Consider the following 6,997-nt stretch of genomic DNA (forward strand, 5'->3'; position numbering starts at 1 on the left):
TTTTCATATGTTTCCTGAAGAGGAGATCTCTGGATTTCAGGAACACCTTCATGAGGGACATCATCAAAGATGTTCTTGGATGTCAGACGAAGGGAAGATCTCTGGATTTCAGTTAGGTCTTCAGGAGTGACATCATCAAACCTGTTCTGGATTTCAGTTAGGTCTTCAGGAGGGACATCATCAAACCTGTTCTGGATTTCAGTTAGGTCTTCGGGAGTGACATCATCAAACCTGTTCAGGGATGTTTCCTGAAGGGAAGATCCCTGGATTTCAGTTAGGTCTTCGGGAGTGACATCATCAAACCTGTTCAGGGATGTTTCCTGAAGGGAAGATCCCTGGATTTCAGTTAGGTCTTCAGGAGTGACATCATCAAACCTGTTCTGGATTTCAGTTAGGTCTTCAGGAGTGACATCATCAAACCTGTTCAGGGATGTTTCCTGAAGGGAAGATCCCTGGATTTCAGTTAGGTCTTCAGGAGTGACATCATCAAACCTGTTCATGGATGTTACCTGAAGGGAAAATCTCTGGATTTCAGACGTGCCTTCAGTAGGGACATCATCAAAGGTATTCTTAGATGATGCCTGAAGGGAAGATCTCTGGATTTCAGTTAGGTCTTCAGGAGTGACATCATCAAACCTGATCTGGATTTCAGTTAGGTCTTCAGGAGTGACATCATCAAACCTGTTCAGGGATGGCTCCTGATGGGAAAATCTCTGGACTTCAGGTATGCTTTCAGTAGGGGCATCATCAAAGGTGTTGTTAGATGATGCCTGAAGGGAAGAAATCAGGATTTCAGGAATGCCTTCAGTAGGGACATCGTCAAAGCTGTTATCTGATGTTGCCCGAAGAGAATCTTTCTGGATGTCATATGTGCCAGTGGCATTCACAATGTGAGGTACCTCCCTGTAACTCCCTGAACTCTGAGTGCATGAGCTGTTGTTGGGGGTGTTCACTTCCTGCGGTGTCTTGCAAGATAAAGATTTTGAAGAAGAAATGCTCTCAGAGGACAGGGATCTTGAGGATCTTGACGAATAGCAAATCATGCTGCCCACTGCCAAACATCTGCTCTTGACATAAGTAATCTTACGACCAGCCAATTTGGAGGCTGGGTGTGGACCTTTGTTTCCCTTCTGCTGACAGCACAAGGTGGCAGGCATGCTCAGACTTCTCGTGGTCTTCTTCCTTGATCCCTTCTCATCATGCACCCGGTGTTCCTCCAGCAATGTGAGAAGAGCAAGCTCACTCAGTCTCCTCTGAGAAGTAAAGCCAGTGATAGCATCTGCTCGGGACATAGCATCAGAGTCCGGCAAAAACTTCTCAGCATATTTAGAGTGGTCGCGGTGTGACTTGTGGTTTAAAATTAGGTATGTGGCCATTATGTTATTGAATTTTTTCTCACGTAGACAAGCAGTAGTGGCCTTTGGGTCATAGCCCATCCTCCACATAGCCACCAAAATGCTGGGATTTGGGTTGTTGCAGAGTGCCTCTAAGGGTGGTGTGATTTTCCATATATCTTCCTTTGCCTTGACCCACTGGTGCTGCCTAATGTCACCTATCTTGGGCCTCTGCTCAGGCTTCACAGTGAACAACTGCTCAATGATGTCTGCTATGTTTTCTGAAAGTCTGTAAGGGAGGTGGTACTTGGGGTCCTGCATCTCCTCCTCCATGTATGAGTAGGTACTGCCTTTGAATGGAAAGTCTGCCGTCACCATTGCCTACAAAACCACTCCCATGCTCCAGATGTCCGCTGCCTTTGCGTCGTATTCTTTGTCAGAGAACAGCTCTGGAGCACAATATCCAATGGTTCCGCAGAACCCCTTGGTACCTTGGCCAGGGCTGACACGGGTGGCCAGGCCAAAGTCACACAGCTTGATGTTGCCTTTGTCATCAAGCAGCATATTATCCAGCTTGATGTCTCGGTGTGCAATGTCATTCTTATGGCAGTAGTGAACTGCACACGCTAGCTGGGTAAAAATGTGCTGGGCCTGCTCCTCCTGCAGAGAGCCCACCCTCTCAACGTGGCTCACCAGATCTCCACCAGCAGCATGTTCCAACACCATATAGGTGTAATCTTCGGTGTTGATGACATGGAACAGCTTGATAACATATGGGTGGTTCAACGTTTTCAAGATGTCAAGTTCGGTTTGAATGCCGGAGTCATTCCTTGTTCCATTTTGCAGGACCTTGATGGCAACTTGCTCCTCTGTTTGAAGGTGGCAGGCAAGCTTCACCTCAGCAAAGTTCCCTTTGCCAAGGGTCCTGAGGATGACATAGTGATCGCGTAGTTTCTCCTTTTCAGAGGTGCTGGCCTTCAGGTCCAGCTGCATCGTCACCTTCTCACTGGTCTTGTTAGTGAGGTTCTTGGTAATATCCATGACAACACCAACTGAAAACAAAGAAAGTAGGTCTTAGGGAAATTCTATAGCTTTCAGTTTCTCCTTGGAGAAGTGTGACAAATGTGAGGCAACTTACAATGAACCTGTGAGTCACACAAATAAAAACGAGAATAAACTTAACTCCAAAAAGTAATGTGGAAAATGTACTGAAGATGAGAACTGAATGTAAGGAAATAGACAATAATGAACATTGCAAACGCATAAAACATTGATTTTTAAAATGGGCAAACAAAACAGATACAACCTTACCAAAAGTGGTTAAGTAGGAGAAAACACAGTTTAAATCTATAGCCAAACTTTGCTGCTGTTACAGCCAAAGCGGCTGGAATGTAAAGAATCCCTTGGAAGTACTTATTTTGGCAACTAACATGACCATTCTTGGGAATAATTTTTTCTTCACTACTAAGTTCTCAATAAACTAAACAATGGAAATCATATAGTCATAAGCCCTTGAAATACTTTCTTAATGAAAGTATAGACTACAAATAGTAACAGAGAATCAACATTTCTGAAGAAATAACTAAATCAGAGGGAATAGAAATAATCATGTACAGAATTTAACAAAATGCAGTTTTTTAAGGAAAAGATTTCCATTACCAAATTGTAAGGTAGTCCTTTAACAACCATCAAATTTACCTATGTTTCCTGTCCCCAAATAGTGCATTTTACTCTGACATAATTTGGTGAATATAATGATATCATATTTGTCTTTCAGTAATGTAGAACATCATTCTGCATTAATAGTTATTTGCTTTCATGAAAACTCAATTCATGAAACATTTCTCAGAGATCCATGATATCTATCACATATTTAAACCACAAATACATTTACATCTTATTTTGAATGTTTTCTTCTTTTAATAGTTCCATAACGTGGCACATAATTATTCAATTTACATTTTAATTCTACTTCTTTGTTTTCAGATCTGATAATGTTTCTATGAGGGAAGATATTACAGGTATGATGTTTCCTGACTACATGATAAGTATGAATAAAGACAATGTTCTAATAGTTCCGTGTTCTCTATATAGTGATAAAATAAAAGGCTTTCTAAGCAAAGAAACTGGACTCACTTACTTGTCCTAATTTAGGCTGGATGCTCACATGAGTGGCACATTTTATTTTTAGAATAGCCCTGACTTTCTCTTTCTCTTTTTGTCTCTTTTTCTGTCTTCTTTCTTTCTTTCTTTGCCTTCCTTCCTTTCTCACTACCTCCCTCCCTCCCTTCCTTCCTTCCATCCTTCCTTTATATTTTCTTTTGACCAGAGGTATCTTTGTCTTTATAATGGCCATTTATCTTTCTGTCATTGTATTAGCTTTCACATATCATTATAGAACATCGCAAATTCAGCATCTTAATAGACACTCTCTCAGCCTCAATACAGGGGGGAGAGCCTAGGTTCTGCCCCAAATGAGGTGATAGATTTGGATGATCCCCCATGGGAGGACTCACACTCTTTTAGGAGTGGATGGGGGGATAGAATATGGGGTTGATGGAGAGAATGGGATGAAGAGAGGGAGTGGGAACTGGGGTTGGTATGAAAAATATGATTGCTTTAAATTTAAACAAAAATTAATTAAAACAAAAAAGGCTTTCTAGGAGTCAATGATGTCAACACATGTCTCATTGAAATTGATCAAGTTTCCCAGTATTTTTATCCTATTCTCATATATTATACCCTGGCCATATTTTTCCCTCGTTGCCCTCCCCCAGACTCTCCCCTCTCATCCCCAGATTTACCTTCTCTACATATCCCCTCAGAAAAAGGTCAGGCTTCTCAGGAACATCAACCAAACATGGCATGATATGCTACCATAAGACTGGGAAATATAGCAGCAGGAGGAAAAGGGTAGCATAAGTAGGCCAAGGAATAAGTGACCATCCACCTCCCACTGTTAGGAATCCCACAATACCATTAGGATACTTAGCAATAGCATATATCCATAGGAACTGGGTAAGACCCCCTACAGCTGCCTCATCTCTGTGAGCTCCTATGAGTACCAGACAATTTCTCTGTGGACTATGTTCCTGTGCTGTCCCTGACCCCTCTGGTTCCTGTGATTCTTCATTTGAAGGACTTTAAAGATGTATACTGGCATGAAATGGAAAACTGGAGCAAATGGCAAACTTCTAAACTTGTGTGAACTACCAAAACTGAAAAGATAGCATACAAAAACCGAAACAGAACAATAAAGAGAAATATAGTTCAATATTTATTGAAGAAAGAAATCTCTATAAAAAATTTTGGTACACTGACATGATCTGGTTCTACCTTACTGAATAGCTGAACTTGGGACTCATGAAAACTCCCAAAGCTCACATAGACTGCTAAAACTGCTGCTTATCCACAAACTTATTGTTATGTCTTATTGCTGAAGACAACACAAGTGTATGTTAGTCAACATGGAGAAGTTGAGTGGATGAATAACTAGAAGATTCACCACTACTGACTGACAATCATGACACAGGAATATACTCTGCAGCGTAGAGGAGAAAGACAATCGTCACTATCACCCAGCTACACACCCTAAAACAACAATGACCCATATGCAAAATAGACTGAAAGAATAATGGCAAAAACACTCTGTGGAATTCACCCTGTCTGCATTTGCATTTGAACTGCTGTTTCATATTTGTCTTGCATGTGTAGTCACATTATTGAGAGGCAGAGCTAACCTGTACCGTAAAAGATACAACTGCTCCTGTATCAATCTAGATTTAGCATGGCAGAATCACATCTCTGCATTATGACCAGTTGTGGGTCTCTGTAGTAGTCTGGTGTGTCAAAAGTAAGGTGTTTGATCAGGATCAGCTGCTACATTTATATGTGGGTACAACAACATACTTTTGGAATACAGTTAAATATTACATTTCTCTAATATAATGGAAGTAGTAGTTTTCTTCCGTTCTCTAGGCCATGACCTCTCCAGTCAAGGTTAATTGTCTAGGTTTATAAGGCCAAACATGTATTTCCTTAGACAGATATGCAGTGAGAACAAGTACTTCTAATTAAATGTAGGGTTTTCATTTTTGCACACTTGATCTCAGCAGATCTACCACTGAAGATGAATGGATACTTCCTTGTGACTTGGATGAAACAGGAGTAGAACACCATCCTGGGCACATGGGGCACTTCCAAACGATGAGAAATCGAACAGCAGGAGCTGATTGGTGAGCACACAAGCAGCCGTGGTTTCAATTGTGAGGACCACGTGCACCAGGGTTAGTGGCATATGCCTGTTTTCCCAGCTCTCATGGGAGTTAGAAGGAACAGAAGTTCAAGGTCGTCCTCTGTAGGAGGAAGTCTGATGCCGCCATTAAACATGTGACTTACTAAGTCTATGCCGCCATTAAACATGTGACTTACTAGAGGCGCATACAGATGAGGTAATAAAAGGGCGGTTTACCACACCGCTAACCACACCCACTTTAGGCAGGACTAAAGACGTATACGGCTGGATGTAAAGACGTATACGTACGTAGGCGGAACTACGTCACTAGCCAAGCCCACTTTTGGGCATGGCTAGGGGGCGTTACGGGGGGAAGGCATAAAAGACAGCGCACAGGAAGTCTCGCTCTTTTTTTTTCCTGGAGTTCGGCTTCCGGTCCAGTCGCTAGCTGAGATCTGCTGGGCTTCTCTGGGTTTGCGTCCGTTGAAGCCAACAGTCCTCAGCAACACAGAGAGTGTGGGGTCAGCCTGTGCAACAGGAAACCCTGTCTTTAAATAAATGTACTCATGCAAACATGTAAAATCATGGAGGACAACTGGGTCTGATGAGTGTGAATGCCATTATCTGAGGTGTCAAACATGGCAATGACACAGCTCCTACTTTCTATGAATGAGATAAGAGCTTAGATTTCACAACATCTATGACTGGGAATAGCTGGATAATGGTCCATTAAGTGAGGCTTTTATGTGGTGAATGCTAGTTTCTGCATGCAAAGTCCTTATGCAGCCACCTACAAATGCACTATCAAGCCCTGCAACATTTGACAATTGTCAGAGAACAGCAAAAAACCTGTCAGAAAATGGATCCAGGGGTGAAAATGTAGCCTTAGAGAAGAGCCATCCTGAGATAGGGAGAGAGCCAGAGGATTAGAGAGTCCCCGCAACCAGGAAAGCTTCCCTAAGGAGAAGGCACGAGCCCAGCAGAAGGCTGGCAGGGAGTGACAGGTAGGTGGCAGAAGGTTCAGGCTCAGTAAAGGGTGGTGCAGAGTGGGTGCTGACGAGAAGCAATGGGAGAGAAGAAGGAGTGGAATTGGGAGCAGGAACGGGGCAGGTCGTCCAGGATCCAGGGAGAGGGAAAAACACGGTTATCAACAGTGAATTCTTTGGGTAAATTTAGTACCTAGTATTTAATACACACTCATTAAGTTTATTTACTTGAATAATGAGTATTATTAAAAAATGGTTATCTTTTATAATGTAGTCCCCCATGTATCTAGGCTGAGGGAGTATCCCCCATATGGAATGATCTCCCAAAGCCAATTCATGCACAGGAATAAATACTGGTTCCACTGCCAGTGGCCCCATAGCCTAGCCAGGCCTCCCAAACCAACAGCCATGTTCAGGAGACATGGTTAGATCTTATGCATACA

At 42.5% G+C, this 6,997-nt stretch overlaps 1 long non-coding RNA gene across 1 annotated transcript; it reads left to right on the forward strand.

Annotated features, from left to right (window-relative positions):
• Positions 1–373: 373 nt before the first annotated feature.
• Positions 374–5,563, forward strand: LOC121137116. The gene is made up of 3 exons (XR_005874342.1): positions 374–1,364; positions 3,321–3,355; positions 5,450–5,563. It is a non-coding gene; the product is annotated as an uncharacterized LOC121137116 (long non-coding RNA).
• Positions 5,564–6,997: the final 1,434 nt, after the last annotated feature.

This window comes from Mesocricetus auratus, unplaced genomic scaffold (genome assembly GCF_017639785.1).
Source record: "Mesocricetus auratus isolate SY011 unplaced genomic scaffold, BCM_Maur_2.0 Super-Scaffold_100676, whole genome shotgun sequence".
Taxonomy (NCBI): domain Eukaryota; kingdom Metazoa; phylum Chordata; class Mammalia; order Rodentia; family Cricetidae; genus Mesocricetus; species Mesocricetus auratus.